The following is a 16063-nucleotide window of genomic DNA, read 5'->3' on the forward strand; positions in this document are numbered from 1 at the left end:
CCGCACACGGGCCATTGTCCATATCCTCCCAGACCCAGTGTCTCCATGCTTCCCAAGAAAGATCACACATTCACATACACACCCACTTTTCTAATCCTTTATAAACCTTGATATTATCCAGAGAACATCTGAGCACTGGATGTCAACTCTTGATCGGGCTACCCGTTTGAATTTAATTGTTAGTCAAGGTAAGGGCAGGTCACTATATTCATCTCTTTCTGATCTCATAATTTCTATCTATTTTGATCGAATGTACCCAGTAGTGTAGTGTTCATTCATCTCAATGACTTCACCCGTTTCAATTGTTCTGATCTCGATATATAGTACATTTGATCATTGTCAATTGTAATAGAAATGCAGCTTTCTTGGATCATGTCTAGAAGCAGGTTTCCTTTTGATGCATGAAAGGACATTCAGACAAATAACACGTTACGATTTGTGTCATATCAATCAATTCTGTTTGTAGTATTTTACTACACAGGTTTTGCTTCTTTGACCAAACATTGCATAGAAAACAGATATAATTCCATAACTCATGCATTCAATACACTTTTTTTGTACTTGTTTATACAGATCTTATCAATTTTTCAAGAATGCCTACTTGTATGGTTTTGGGTTGCCGTTCTAGGAGCCATGTCAAAGGTCAAGGCACAATCCTGCATGGGTTCGACATTGTGGTTTTGCAGTGGGCGAGATTGAAAGAGCCCAGGCTGTCTTGGGAGACTTGAGGGCCAATCGATTCTGCAGCTTCAGCCTGCACTTCACCCAGGATATGTACGACCAATCGCCGAACACAAAAAAGGGTTGACTCAGAATGTTTCGTAAATTGCTTCCAAATGCAATTCCAACTCTATTGATGTACACGCTGCCTCTGGCGAGTCCCGGATGATGAATTAGCTGTAGGCGGTGGGGTACTGAACAGTAACTCCATGAATGGATTGGTGCTTTCGGTGTAAATGTGTCTACTAAAGTTTGCAGACTATTACATTTTACTACACATCTGTCCCTGGTTTATGGGGACTCAAATGAATAAATTATGACCGTGGCAAATAATGTAAGTGCCCTTCACAAGAAGCATGTTTTCGTAATCGGTTGCTTGACATGTCAATTTTTTTAGGAAAGCATACTGACGGAAGCAGACACTCACAAGCGACACGTCCAGTATATCAATGGTGAGCCATACAGACATGCAGAAGTTTACACACTGTACAGTTGCATTGTCCAACATATAATGCCAATCTAATTTTCTCCTTTTACCACTTCATGACAATGCACTGAAAATGAAGTAGCAAGATTCTTCACGAGTCAACAACTTCTAGCGCATATCAAGTAATTTTATTTCACTTAAATTAGGAGAATCCATTATGCTTGGAATTTCAAATATGAAATAGTTTAGGTATTCTGGCTGTTTACACTAGGTGTCATTTTTGGGGTTCTCTTTATATGTACCGTTGTCTGCATCCCACCATTGTCTCAGTACCGTTTTGCTGTCTTCACCCATACAGGTATTGGGACTACAATTACATCATCCTTTGCAGCTGGTCAAGAGAAGGAGGTATGCATACTTGCAGTTCCCTTGAATGTAATAAAGTAAATCCTACATAGGATACTATTAGTCAGTGACATTCATATAAACGTGCAGTGTTCAAACTTTTCCGATTTCAGTTCTAATGTTATACTTCCTCCCTAATGCAGACTACATTGCAAAACGTTTGAGGGCAACATTACAATCAGTATGTTTTGCACAGTGATCTCCATCAAATACACTTGCCATCAATCAGGTGAAATTCGAAATGTATATTTTGACTAAATGACGTACACAGTTTGACAGGGTATGTGTGTAAGCAATGTGTGCAATGAAAGATTTTAATCTCCAATATGTTTTTTTTTAATGAATATTCCATTCAAGTAATGTACACAAGGTGTGGAATTGGAAGAGGAGGCACATGGATCAGAGGTGGTGGACCAACTTGCTGGCGAGATCGTTACAGCGAAGACCACGGTTTCACAGAAAATCAAGAAAACAAGGTTAACTAACACATTTCGTTTTGTAGAGTGTTTTGAACTGTGTTTTCGTCAAAACATGTTTCCTATACATTGAACATGTTTTTACAACCCATCTCCTAAGAGGCTCAGAAGGAAAAGTATAAATACAGACAAATTAACCAAAGATGCTGCTTGCCAAACAGATTTCACCATGGATCAACTACTATTTGAGGCACAGCGTGGTCCAGTCAATAAGCAGACACGTGATGCTTATGACCAGCAGCCTGAAACCGGATGCAATGTGACCGGCGAAGCCAGCAAAGTGTTCTTGGACCAATGCTACAATGTGAGAATTTGACAAGATGAAACTGAATATAATGCAGATGCTTTGGAATTCCTCGCTGACCACTTGACACAATCTACACCAGCAACAAACAAAAAAATGGTCCACCCAACAAACACGATGGCTTCTCCAATTTGTGTGCAAACACAAGCTGAACTAACAGACTGAAGCTTCAACGCTATTGACCGAGGAACTTGCCAAAGATAGACTACAGTTTGTCTAGTTTGGACAATTTGTCCACCACAGTGAGTCACAAACCACATTCATGCAGGATGATTGGCTAATAAAGGAGCCCAGATACGTTGTATGCGACAGCTGCCTGGAAGAGATTATACTGATGCTGAAATGTGTCCATCCAGTGAGGGGGAACATATGCAGGCAGTCACTGGTGACTGACTCGTGTATTGCAAGTCACTAACCTGAAAACCCAAGCCACCTCCACGATTCCTTTTCATGATCCGCTCAACCGATGCTGGGCAAAGTGCCAGCTGTAAATCTACTGGTTTCAGCAGCTTTACTTTTCAGTGGTTTGACCTCTAGCAAGTTGTCCAGTTTGTCAATTTGTGGGAGATCAGTTCCTTGCTAAAACGCACTACTACAAATATCAAAGAATTCCTATTCCCCGCTATTAGTCAAGCCCGGAAAATGGGCTATTAGTCAAGCCCAGAAAATGGAACAAATGTCAACTGAAAGCACATTCTCTGGCAAACGGTTCAGGCTAGCTGGCGATGAACAGTGACAGCCCCGGATTTTCAGCAAATTACTGCACATACCACTTTCAAGACATGGAAACTAAAAAAAATTTGAGTTTGGAATTCGTGAAGGTGTCCCAATGTAAATCCTTTGTGGCCATGGAGAAACATGGTTTCATAAAATCCCTTGAACATATTCAATCGAGGGGAATGTAAATAGACTGCATAACCACCGAGACGCGTTTCAATAGCCAAGGCCACGCAAGAGCAGTTTCCAAACATTCATCAATTTGATGTATGGCACGTTGCCAAATTAGTCAAAAAAAAGACAGCTGCTGGTAAAACAGTGTCAGTCTTTCAGCAACCATCTCTGGTGGAGATCCAAAGTGATGGGTCTGTAGAATTTCTACTTGAAAAATGGCGCTCATTGATGCACCACTGTTCCAACGTTCACTCATGGACAGAAAACCAACATTTTCACAAATGTGCACATGGACCTTTATCGGAGGAGCAGGAATGCAAAAGGAAGTGGCTGGTTTCATCTTCACCTCCACACAAAATTCTTAAGATCATGTTTGAAAACTCTCGAGACCTAAAGGGACTCAGAATTCTGTCACACCGGAGACTGAGGTGTTCCACAATATGTGCCTAAAGTACAGGCCCAAGACATTGCGTTTCAGCATAAACTGGATGCAAGCTCGAACATAAATAGCTGTGTTAGCGCATAACAAGAACCTTCGAGAACTGCAGGAAACTTTGGGATACTTCATTACACAATGGCCTTTGGAAAGGAAGCAAAAATTGGTGGCCAAGCCAATATACCAGGAAATGGAATTTGATTTTGTTAAAGATCTCACTTTTGTGTTGGCCGGCCATGCATACTCAAGGAATCAATCCCGATTTTGGGAAACTGTTACTCTGATGGAGTCTCATTCTTGAATTTATATTTCAGGGGGTAAAACCCATAGGAGGGGCTGACGAGCTTACTCCAATTTGCACCTTTTCTGCATAATGTAGCAATAGCACATTCAGCAATGCTCATGTGCACAAACAATTGAGACATAACACTTAGGACACAAGGCCACAGAACAAAGGTGTACTATGCACGTATACAATGAAAGGAAAAGGGAAGAAAAGGAGCACCCACATCACTCCATTCACATTAATTGAATCTTCAATTAGAGGTTTACATTTAAATAACTCCATTTAAAGGACTACTTGCTTCAGTGACACCTATAAACCGAAACTGTTGCTTTGAAAGACAGCTAGGAGGGAGATGGCATGTGAGGAGGGGCACAGCTTGTATGTTTGGTTATTTATCCACCCATAACACTGCCTATTTTTTTTTTATTGTTTATATAGCACCTATATACACACAATGTGTTTTAAAGCGCTTCAAGCCAGGGAGGGAGCAAGGGAGAATACAGTGACATTTTTACAAGTCACTGATACATTCAGATTGTTATACTAACTATCGTAATCAGCCTAGCGACATTTCAGATCGTGCAAGAGCTTTTGACAATAAGGAGGGTAGGAAGGAGAATGAGACATGACAAGCAGCTACATTACTATGCCTGATGATTGAATTAAATGGGTGTGGGGGTGGAGGGGTTGGAGCAAAGGGAGAAGGACAAAACAAGCGACTACTACTGTTATGCTTGATTCAAAATGGCGCGGGTGCGCAATGCATTCTGGGAGCGCCCAGAGCCATGTTGGATATTTACATCATACCGCAGTGAAACGCTGCACACATTTTGCTGAGTGTTAGATTCACAGTGCTGAGACAAACATGCTTTTCCAAACCTGGTATGTGGTCAAGGCCATTTCTGCTGGGAAAGCTAACGTTATGGCTTGCTACTGTTCTCCGTGGAGCATGTTTTTAGAGAAGGGAGGCATTGCGCTTCTTGGGGGGAGCTCTCGATTGACCCAGCTGGCAACCGACAGCTGTTCCTCAACTGCGCAAGTGCAATTTCCAGAATGTTCAAGAATTAACTCCCCTTTGTGGAGTGTGCATATATGCGGAAGCCCGGAGGTGGTCGGGTCGGGTGAGACTGCAGCCGGAGAAGGACGCTTACGGCCGGCCTTCCTGTGAGCTGTGGTGCTCTCGGCCTGGCTGTTCCCGGGGTCTTCCAGCCACTTCTGGACGAGATGAGGAATTCTGTTACACTCACGGTGATATATTTCTTTTTGACTTCTTTACTTCTTCTGTGATCCATGTCCATATTATTGTGCAAGTTATTCCCCATGTACTTTGAAGCTTTGAATCAATAGCTGTAAAGAGCCGATTATCTTCCAAGAGTGCGTGGCTGTGAGTTATTGTGTGTCTCAGGTTCAGAGTATTTGCTCTATAATTGCATTGATGATTTATGGTTGTTTCGTGCACTTTTCGGGTGAGAGCAATACACATACTAGGCCTGAAGACATTTTAGGTAGTGCGGGAGAAAGGGGCGGGGGGACAAGCTGCTATCCATTAGGTCAGGAGACATTAGTGATAGAGTAAGAGCTATTGACAATAAGGAGGGGAGGGGTGGGAAGGAGAATGAGACACAAGTGGCTACATGATTTATTGCATTGTGAAACCTAGCCCCTCCCCGCCCCCCTCCCCCCCCCGCTTATACAGGACTCAGACTTAGGTGCGTTTTCTCCTGTATTCAAAATTGAAATGCAAGTAGTGCCATTCTGTGGTTCTGACTTCCTAGCAAAGCATTCATCTACCAAATTTCTACTGTTGTCTGAGCACCTAGCGTCTTGGCCAATTGTCTACTATTGTCTCATCTCTGTCTCACCTACTTGCGCCCCTCCCAGCATCCTTCCCTAGTGTTCTCCCCTCCCCCTTTTCTCCTATCCCCACCTACTCTATGGTGCTCTCTGCCTCTCCTATCTTTTCTAACTGCATCTCTATTGACTATCCTGCTCTCACTAAATCTAGTGGGAAGAAGTTTAAAAAGGACATCCTGGTCTCCAGGCCTCCCTATTGCTGACGCCTATACCAGAGCCTCCTCTAGACACACCCTCACCGACATCCTCCGTCATTCCCTTGCCCGACATCCTCCGTCATTCCCTTGCCAGACCTATGGACTCAATGGTCTCTGTGCTGCCTACTCTCTCCTCTTCTCCCATTAAGGGTGGCAGTCCTGGCCATCTTAGACTCTTCTACGGTCATCATAAATGTTTACCTGAATGGTACAGTCTTGGTCCAAGGCCCTCAGGCAACCTTCTCTTTGATGGAGGCTTCCCACGCCTCAATTTCCTTCCTTCTCCTGCTGTCCCCTCTTCCCTCCACAGCTTCCTTGCCTCCCTGTGCCGCCTCCTCCTTGGCTACTTTGCCCTCTCCTCCTTCCTCTGCCCCCACTTGGGGTCCTTCTACACCTCCTCAGGGCGCACCTCTGATGTGTACCCCTCCCTTGGAATGTCTTTCAAGGACAGCAACCTTCTCCCAATTCTTGCTCAGCGGTCAGAAATTCCTCTGACATCAGCAGCCTCCTGGAAGACCTTGATGTCCTCGGTCTCACGGCCAATTCAGTCCCAACCTTTGACACTCTCCTCCCTGGTGATCTTATTTTATTTCGAGAGAGAGAGATCGAGAGTGTGTGAGTGTGTGAGTGTGTGAGAGAGAGCGTGCGCGAGAGAGAGAGAGAGCGTGCGCGAGAGAGAGAGAGAGCGTGCGCGCGAGAGAGAGAGAGCGTGCGCGAGAGAGAGAGAGAGCGTGCGCGCGAGAGAGAGAGAGAGCGTGCGCGCGAGAGAGAGAGAGCGTGCGCGCGAGAGAGAGAGAGCGTGCGCGAGAGAGAGAGAGAGCGTGCGCGAGAGAGAGCGTGCGCGCGAGAGAGAGAGCGTGCGCGAGAGAGAGAGAGAGCGTGCGCGAGAGAGAGAGAGAGCGTGCGCGAGAGAGAGAGAGAGCGTGCGCGAGAGAGAGAGAGAGAGCGCGCGCGCGAGAGAGAGAGAGAGCGCGCGAGCGTGCGCGCGAGAGAGAGCGTGCGCGCGAGAGAGAGAGCGTGCGCGCGAGAGAGAGAGAGAGCGCGCGAGAGAGAGAGAGAGCGCGAGAGAGAGAGTGCGCGCGCGTAATAGTTGTTGATCTTGTATAGTTGTCTGCCAAGCCCCGTCATTGGCTAGCTGTTGCCATCTTATGGGCAGATGTGAACATCATGGCAGCACTTGGAAATTTGCCTCTGCCATGCCTCCATAAAAGCCCAAACTGTTGGCTTTGCCAATGCTAGTTTCTCTTGCTGCAGGACTGTTTTTGCCCAGAAAAGCACCAGACGTCTATCCTGGAATGTGCAGGCGCTACTTAATCCAATTAAGGCCAGAAAAATTATAGCATATTGATATTCTCCTATTACAAGAAACACACCAGTGAACAAAATTTCTAACTCATGTGGCCGGTCTTGGGGCCCACAGGTATTCACCACGAATTACTCTTCACAGGCGCGACGGGTCCCAACGTTGGTCCATCGCAGACTTGGTGCAAAAAACTAAAATAGACACAAATGGCAGATTTGTAATATTATGAGGCACATTACAAGGACAGGATATAATCATAAATACAATGTCCCAATATCGACACACCGGAATTCTATCAGCAGATCGTGACACTAATATCCCCAACAGAGGAAACAAGAGTGATACGGGGCGGGGGGCGGGGGAGATTTCAATACCATCCTGGACCCTTCACTCGACAGAACATCCACTGCTCAGCGGACGAACTCAAAAGCAGCACTCACCATAAAGCAGGCCATGACCTCCCTACCGCTCGCCGATGCATGGAGGGAATTACATCCCTCACCAGAGACTATACATTCCATTCATACATCCATGGGTCGAGCTCCAGAATTGACTATTGGCTCTGCTCCACAGACTGCATCCCAGACCTGGGGGAATGCGCTATAATACCGAGAACTCTTTCGGACCACTTGCCAGTAGCACTGGAGATCCAGATGGGATACCCGTACCGGAACACCGCCAATGGAGAATGCCTCCAGATCTCCTGCGAGATGAATCGCTCCACGAAGTGCTTCAGCCCGAAGTGGCGGACTTCTTCGAACGTAACCAAGGCTCAGTGAAATCACACAACACGATCTGGGAGGCCTTTAAAGAATGGCTAAGAGGACAATTGATATCCAAAGTCCACGGTACCCTGAGAGACCTATGCACCCAATTAGCCCTAGCTGAAGACCATATCAAAGAGTCCGAGGTAGCATACACTAAACACCAGAACCTGCGACACTGACCCTGCTACATGACACCCTGGCCAAATTTATGGCACTGGCTGAATGGGAGTTGTGGTATACAACTCAACCAATTAGAGCCAGGAGATATGGCGAGAGCAATAAATCCAGCAAACTGCTGTCCAACCTCATCAAGACTGAACAGGGTCGCAGGCAAATTACCAGCATCGTGGACGAACTGGGTTCAACGCATGTTAGACCACCTGAATGTGGTGTTCCAGAACTTCTACATCAAGCTCTACACGAATGCAGACCAGGTGACAGCAGAAGAATGACTCCTTCCCACTCCCTGCACTTACCCAGGAAGAAAGCGACACTATAGATCTACCTCTGACCCTAGAAGATATACAACAAACAACTAAAGACCTCAAGGCAGGCAGGGCACCAGGGTCAGACGGCCTATCTGCAGATATCTATGAAATACTCATTGACGATCTTGACCCACAACTCCTGGAAGTATGGGAAGAATCCCATGAAAATGGAACACTCCCGCCATCAATTAGAGAAGCCATCATTTAAACCACATAAACCCCCCACATTCTCCTTCCTCGTATAGACGTTGACACCAAGATTTTTGCTAAAGCCATAACCAACAAATTAAATCCATATATGACTAAACTTGTGCACCCAGACCAGTCGGGCTTTATACCTGGACGTTCCACTGCACTGAACCTTAGACGTTTCTTCGCCATCACCTTCCAGTTAGACCATCTAGCACAGACGGTGGCGGTTACTTTAGATGCAGAAAAAGCATTTGACTCCATCTCATGGAAATATATGTATGCACTACTGGGAAAAATGGGGTTCGGCTGAGGATTTTTCTGAATCATAAAACTACTGCACCGTAACCCTGTGGCCAGGGTACAGGCCATTAAAACGCTGCGATCCGACTTTGTACTACAGAGAGGTACTCTGCAAGGATGCCCACTCTCTCCTTTAATCTTTGCATTAATAGAAGGAATGGCAGCATACCTACGATACAATCATTCCTGGAGGGGGATTCGTATAATGGGATCCCCACAATTCATCTCGCTCTCTGTGCGGATGATAAGATGCTATACATCAGAAACCCAGATACTCCTCTACCACCTGTGCTGTGGCTCATAGCTGAATTCACCAGACACTCAGGGTACAAAATCAACCAAGCCAAGTCAAATATTCCCCCTGACCGAGTCCACAACCCAAACCGCAGCCATGAATGACCTATGTTGGTCCCCCACCACAGCACAATACTTGGGCATTATAGTGGCGCCAGGCAAACTGACTTGGCTTGTCAATAACTACGCCCCATACTTGATACAATTAGAATGCAAACTCAATGCATGGATTAAGTTACTGTTGTCCCTGTACGGACGTATATCCCTACTGAAAATGCTGGTGGTACCGAAGCTACTGTACCTATTCAACTGCATCCCGATCTGGCCAGGCAGAAAATCCTTTGACACACTACAGAAGCTTACCACTCGTTTTGTCTGGGGAGGACAGATGCTCAGATTAAGCTGGCCCAAATTATGCAAGAACTATGATCCAATGAAGTCTCTGCCGCATTCGACACGCTAGACCACTCCATCCTTCTCTCTCGTCTCTCACAGATTGGGATATCCGGTGCTGTTCTTGCCTAGTCTACTTTGTTTCTTTCGGATCGCACTCAGACCCTCACTATGCCACCGTTTCTCTCCCCCTCTTGCTTTCTCACTTGTGGTGTCCCTCAGGGATCCTCTCTATCGCCAATTCTGTTTAACATCTACATCTGGGCCCTGATTGGTCTCATCCGCTCCTATGGGTTAAACTGCTACTTATATGCAGATGATACCCAAATCCTGATCCGTCTGGACCAGGATCAATCGGAGACCTCTGTATGCTTCCACGACTGCCTTATGGCAGTCGTGATATGGATGGACCAGAACTGGCTAAAGCCAAATGGTGATAAAACGGAGGTACTGTTGGTAGGCTGCCCCCCCACCCCCTCCCTGTGGACCCCTGTTTTCTGGCCCGCTGCCTTGGGCCCGCTAACCAACCCAGTTAGCAAAGTCAAGAATTTAGGAGTTATCCTCTCCGCTTCTTTGTCAATGTCTAACCAGGTTGCGGCCGTGTGCCAGTCCACTCACCACCAGATCAGAACCCTTAAGAGAGTCATGCCCTTGATCCCGGTAGCCCTCCGCCCCCCCTGTGGTAGCCGCGTTAGTCCTCACACGACTGGACTATTGCAATTCGCTCTGTCTCAACCTATCGGCCTTATCCATCGCCTTCAGCGTATGCAGAACCTGGCTGCTAGGCTGGCTACTGGCTCCCCTTATGGTGCCCACATTACACCAGTGCTTCGCCAACTGCATTGGCTCCCGGTGAACAAACAAATTCAGTTTAAATCTGTGTATTGTTCACCGGGCTATTCACGGTCAGGGTGCTGAATTTTTGCAGCTTAAATTCACCCGATATGGTCCGGACCGGGACCTCCGCTCTGCTACTTCTAACCTGCTTACTGTCCCCAGGTTTAACCAGGCAAGGCTCGGTGGTAGAGCCTTCTCTGTTACCGCGACCATACCAGCCTCCCTGAACCTCTTAGGGCCACTGTTAACCATCTCGGATTCAGAAGAGCGTTGAAAACCAACCTGTTCTAAGCCTGACCACTCCACTGGTCTTCTCCGACTGGGTAGCTTCCTTCCAGCACCATGATGCCTTTGGGCGAACGCGCGCTTTACAAATGTTAACAACATGATACGGGGGGGCCTGGCCGCCCCAGACTTCATGCTATATTGCTATTTAGCACAAGCGCACTTCTCCAAGTACTGGACTAACACTGCAGAACAATTTGCGCACATACATGTAGAAAAATTTGTAGCATCTTCCCTAAGCCTCAAGAGCATGATATTCGCCAAGGTAACAAAAGAAAAGACGTTGGCTGACTCAATGGCGTCGACAGTGCATGCATGGACACAGATCCTCAAGAGGGTAGGATTTGAGATACCATACTGGCCACTATCCAGATCCAGAACCCACAATGGACCGCACAATACAAACTAAATGGGACCCCAAAAAACAGGCCAGGATCAGAGATCTCTTTCTGGAAGGCCGTTTCCTCACAGCCGCAGAGATCCAAAACAGAGGTGGAAAAGGGCCATCCACAACACTACATTACCAACGGCTAATGGCATCCTGCAAGAAGAAATGGCCATCCTTTCCGATGTCACCGCCAACCCACAAATTCCTCTCCGATGTTCTGACGGAGGATGGCTTCGTAGGCAATGTCTCTATGCTCTATAGGATAGTACAGAGTAACACCCCAACCAAGAATGAAATGAAAACCAAGTTGGAAAGAGATCTGAACATTCCGATAGATGAGCAACACTGGACAAACTACTGTAGATAAACTAAAACTATCTCCCTCTGTGCTAATTTTAGATTTATCCAATTCAAAATTTTGAACCACCTACATATTACTCCCAGCCAATTCTCCAAGTTTGACCCCTCCAAGCCAAAGTCATGCCCCAAATGCGGTACATCCACTGCAAACGCGATCCATATGTACTGGGAGTGCCCACCAATTCTGGAAGGAAGTGACAAACTATAACACCATATTAAATACAAACATCCCGGTCACACCGCTGAAATACTTACTGGGAGACATCGGGAAAGCATCCGTCAAGACCGATAGACTATTTGCAGTGGGTGGAGCCGTGGCCAACATTCTCAGGAAATGGAAAGCCAAAACCCCAACCGCACAAGAAAGCTGAGTCCGAGACTTAAACACACAAGACTGAAGAGTCCTACATTAGAGGGATCCAATCCACCTCTAGACCCAAAGACATAAGACCCCTCTCAGAACATACCTACAGACTGAAGAGTCAACAAAGACTGGAAACAGAATTACTGCCTGAATGACGCCTTATGTCTCGTCTCCGTCCCCCCTCCTCCTCCCCATGCCCCATCTCCTTCCCTCCTCCCTCTCCCCATACCCTATGTCTACTATACCGGTCCCCAACCTATAGCCACACCATTTATATATACCTTATTGTTTTAATGGAAACGTGATTTTTCCACTGTGTTATGCAAGTATTAAATAAAGTTAAAAAAATAAAAACTGTACAGATAAGGCAGACAAAACAGTAGCAAAATAAATCCGCCTGGCATTTGGTAGATCCAAAGCCTGTCAGACGACTGGATTTTCTTAGTTAAGTTTTCAAGCCCCTTTTCTCCCACCTCATTCTTTTTTGCATTTGCCTCTGGTATTTCCGTGTGGTGTTTTTTTTGCTACATATTGCAAAAGATAACCCGTTCACTTACAGACCTAGAAACATCTTTAGTGGTTAAAAATGCCCACTTCAAAGCATGACTGTGGCAAAGTATTGGTTTAATGAAAGGTTATTCAGGCTACAAAAGTGATACGATATAGCATTTGGAACACGGCTATACACGAGTGTTGGGGTGGCAAGGAAGGGGGAACAGAGGGTGGAGAGAACAATCTTACTAAGCCAAGTGACATTGAGATCGCACAAGTGCAGCGGAGGGGGGAGTGCTATACATGGGATCAAAACAGATACAGACCCAAGTGCAAGAGTTGCAGGGAGGCAGTGCGGGTGAGCAACTGCGCAGGCAGCGACCTGGGCCCAAAATCAGGGTAGCCAGGTGACCAGTGCAGCATCACACAGGAAATCAGCAGGGGGAGTGGAAGAGAGAACACAGAAGCAAAGCAGGAAGGTCTTGAGGTGCTTCCGGAACAAGAGATGATTCTCCAGTTGCAAAGAGGATGTTCCAGATGGAGGCCCCAACCGAAGAAAGATCTACCACCAACTTGTTGGTACTTACAAAGAAAGAGCTGGAGGTATTGAGGACCCAGAAGGGCTTGTGGACAATGCAGAAGGTCTTGAACGTAATCCTCGCGGCCACTGCAGAGATTTCAGTGCTGAGAGATACGATCCCTGGGCCTGAGGCCAAGGACAAGTCTCGCAGTCCTGTTCTGGATGAGTTGCGGAGAGTAGAAGCAGGCAGATTTAGAAAGAGGCTGTTGCAGTAGTCCAGCCAAGAGGAAACCAGAGCTTTAGAGAAAGTGAGTTTCTGGGGGAAGGAGAGGAAAGCAAGAATACCTCTGAGGAGGTGCAGTTGGAAGTTTGACTTCTTAGAGACGTCTGAGGTGTGAGGAGAAAAAGGAGTGTGGAGTCGAACATGACCCAGAGGTTCTTAGCCTCACAGGTGGGAGCAGGAAGAGGGCCAAGGGAGGCCGGGCAGGAGGGTGCAGGCATGCCAATGAGGAGAATCACTGTTTTACTGGCAATAAGGCAGAGGTTGTGGGTGGCAGACCACTCCTGGATAGCAGAGACAGACAGATGAGAGAAGAGGTGGCAGAGGGGAGCCTGAAAACAAGCTGAGTGTCATCTGCATAGTACTGAAAGTTTGAGTAGAGACCAGCAGCACAGTGGGCGAGGGGTTCCAGGTATTGGTTGAACAGCCAGGGAGAGAGGTTAGACCCCTGAGAAACACCACAGGTAGAAAGTGAGAGAAAAGGAAGGACCCAAGTTGGACATGGGAGGGTCACACAGAGAGGAACAAGGTCAGCTAGGCCAGGGCCTGATCGGTGATACCGAGTTTATCACAGAGACGAGTGATCAGGATGGCATGGTTGACCGTGTCAAAGGCAGAAGAGAGGTAGAGTAACATGAGGCCAGAGGGTAGATTAGAGAGCAGGTCTTCACAGATGTTCAGGAGATCAGTGTCCGTGCTTCTGGCTGCTCTGAAGCTAGAATGATGATCATGGAGACAACCAACAGATTCAGTGTGAAGATCAGCTGGGAGATGGCCAGCTTTTCTAGGAGTTTGCCCAGGAAAGGAGTGATGAGAGCAGGCAATAATAGTTAGCCAGGCGGGGTCAGCTGAGGGTTTCTTGAGAAGAGGGTGACAACGAGTGCTTCAGGGGAGGGAAGGGAAGGCAAGGCTCCAGTGGCAAAGGAGTGGTTGCAGAAGTCAGCCAGGTCTGCACAATATATTTTCCAAGGCAATCTAAATTACATATTTCAGGTAAAGGATTCTGCTGCATTAATTTTAGGTAATTCTCAGCTGCAGTACTAGTGATTTACTGAAAGTGTATACCAAGCCAATATTTGCTGTGAACTCATGCTGTACACTAAAAAAACAAATAATAAATGAACACATCTTGCAGCATACCCAAGTTCTGTTACTGAACATCAGTTAAGTGACAAGTAGTTGTGGCACCCAGTTTGCGATCAACAATGGAGTCCTTTTTGTACAGTAGTGACTAAAATCGACCACTGGCGAAAGTTGGGTGGCAGTGGGAAGCTGAGCCATTCAGCATTTAATTCACTTCTACTTCCATAAGCAACTTTCGCACCATAGTGCCACCACTTCCTCGTGCTTCAGGTAGAGCACCTCAGGCCAAAAAAAGTTCCACAGGCCTGGCAGGAAGGCCATCCTAAAAAGGAAAGTGCAAACAGGCACAGAGACTGGACATTGGGGGAATGGTGATGCCTACATTGTGAAGCATGCAGGCAAGAAGTTATCTGCCACTTTAAAATACCATAAACGCACCTTTAGCATCGAGGACAACACATTGACTTATTTGGCTTGTGGCCTAGTCAACCAGATACTGAAATGTTAGTTAAATGACGTCAACTGCACTACAACTGCTGAGTAGCCTCTCAGCGCTAGTACTCTGATCAATGACAGGAGACTAAAATTGGGGGGATAGATTCTAAGCTGAAAAGAGATGAGTTTAGCATTTTTCAAAAACGAATGAGTTATTTTCAAATACAGTGTAAGATTATTGCACAGTGGTTTGACTTGTGTGATAAAACCCCTCTATTGCTGAAATGCTTGTGACTGCAACCCATACAGGAATCCTCATTGGTGCTATATGTCCCCTTTCCCACTCTCATAAAAGGTATTCTAAAAAGAGGACAATAAGAGTGTACCAGACTGTCCATCTTGGAATGATAACCCATCAGAAGGGCACTTCTAGGGTTTTTCCCATGGCACCAAGATAGCTAGAAACTGCCCTGGATCTAAACTGCCTGAACAGGGAGACGTAGATGCGTTCATCAATGGGAGATGGAAGTACACTTGCCCGGCAGAAAGATAACAAGTCCATTTGCTTACGTTTTCTAATGTTTCTTTTTAGACAACTAGACAGGACACTAACAACTTCCGGGCGGAGGGGATAATCTGCAGAAATGGTTTAACAATGCTCGAAAGGTCGCCTTCACGATGGTTTTACCAAATAGAATACAGGAAGCGCCCACGACGCTTCCCAGCGGAACCAGACTTACCTTGCTACTAGAAGATATGTAACAGCAACCAACGGCACCGAAGCCTGAAAGCGCAAACAACGATACGGTAATACTAAAGAAACACAAACCGACAACGCTCTAGCGAACAGAACCAATTTTAAAATTCGCTCGTTAGCGGCATACCAATCAGCACGCTTGAAAAACAAGGTAGTGACGTAGAGGATAAACTGACAAATCAAACCTGGTCTTAATAACCAATGAATTGGTGGCAATGGACATAGAAAACGGACTAAAATAATTCCAGCGTAAAAACACAATCACTGTAAAGAAAACATAAGTGCAAGAATGGCATCACGTCCATGTTGGAACGGGGTCTTCAACCGTTCATCTCATCGAGCTTTTTCTTTTTGTCGTGGTGACGAATTTTCACACGAGTTTTAGACCTGCAAAATCCCCGCATTTTTAAAAACCGACTAATCTAAGGCTTATGACAGATGTGGCATTTGGTTACACCGCTTCCTGGTACTTGAACCTATTGTTCAAAAGCGAGTCTTCATATACACCACCTGTTCTTACCAGTTTTAG

General features: G+C 46.2%; 1 protein-coding gene across 1 annotated transcript in view; it reads right to left on the reverse strand.

Moving 5' to 3' along the window:
* KIF22 (kinesin family member 22) overlaps positions 1-15707 on the reverse strand; it is a 315116-nt gene extending 299409 nt beyond the window's left edge. Inside the window, exon 1 of the mRNA XM_069652023.1 lies at positions 15518-15707. The gene's annotated coding sequence lies outside the window, so the exon portion shown is untranslated. The remainder of the gene's footprint in view (positions 1-15517) is intronic.
* Between the last annotated feature and the right edge of the window lie 356 nt (positions 15708-16063).

Source organism: Ambystoma mexicanum, chromosome 3p (assembly GCF_040938575.1).
Source record: "Ambystoma mexicanum isolate Mex_15411 chromosome 3p, UKY_AmexF1_1, whole genome shotgun sequence".
Classification (NCBI taxonomy): Eukaryota; Metazoa; Chordata; class Amphibia; order Caudata; family Ambystomatidae; genus Ambystoma; species Ambystoma mexicanum.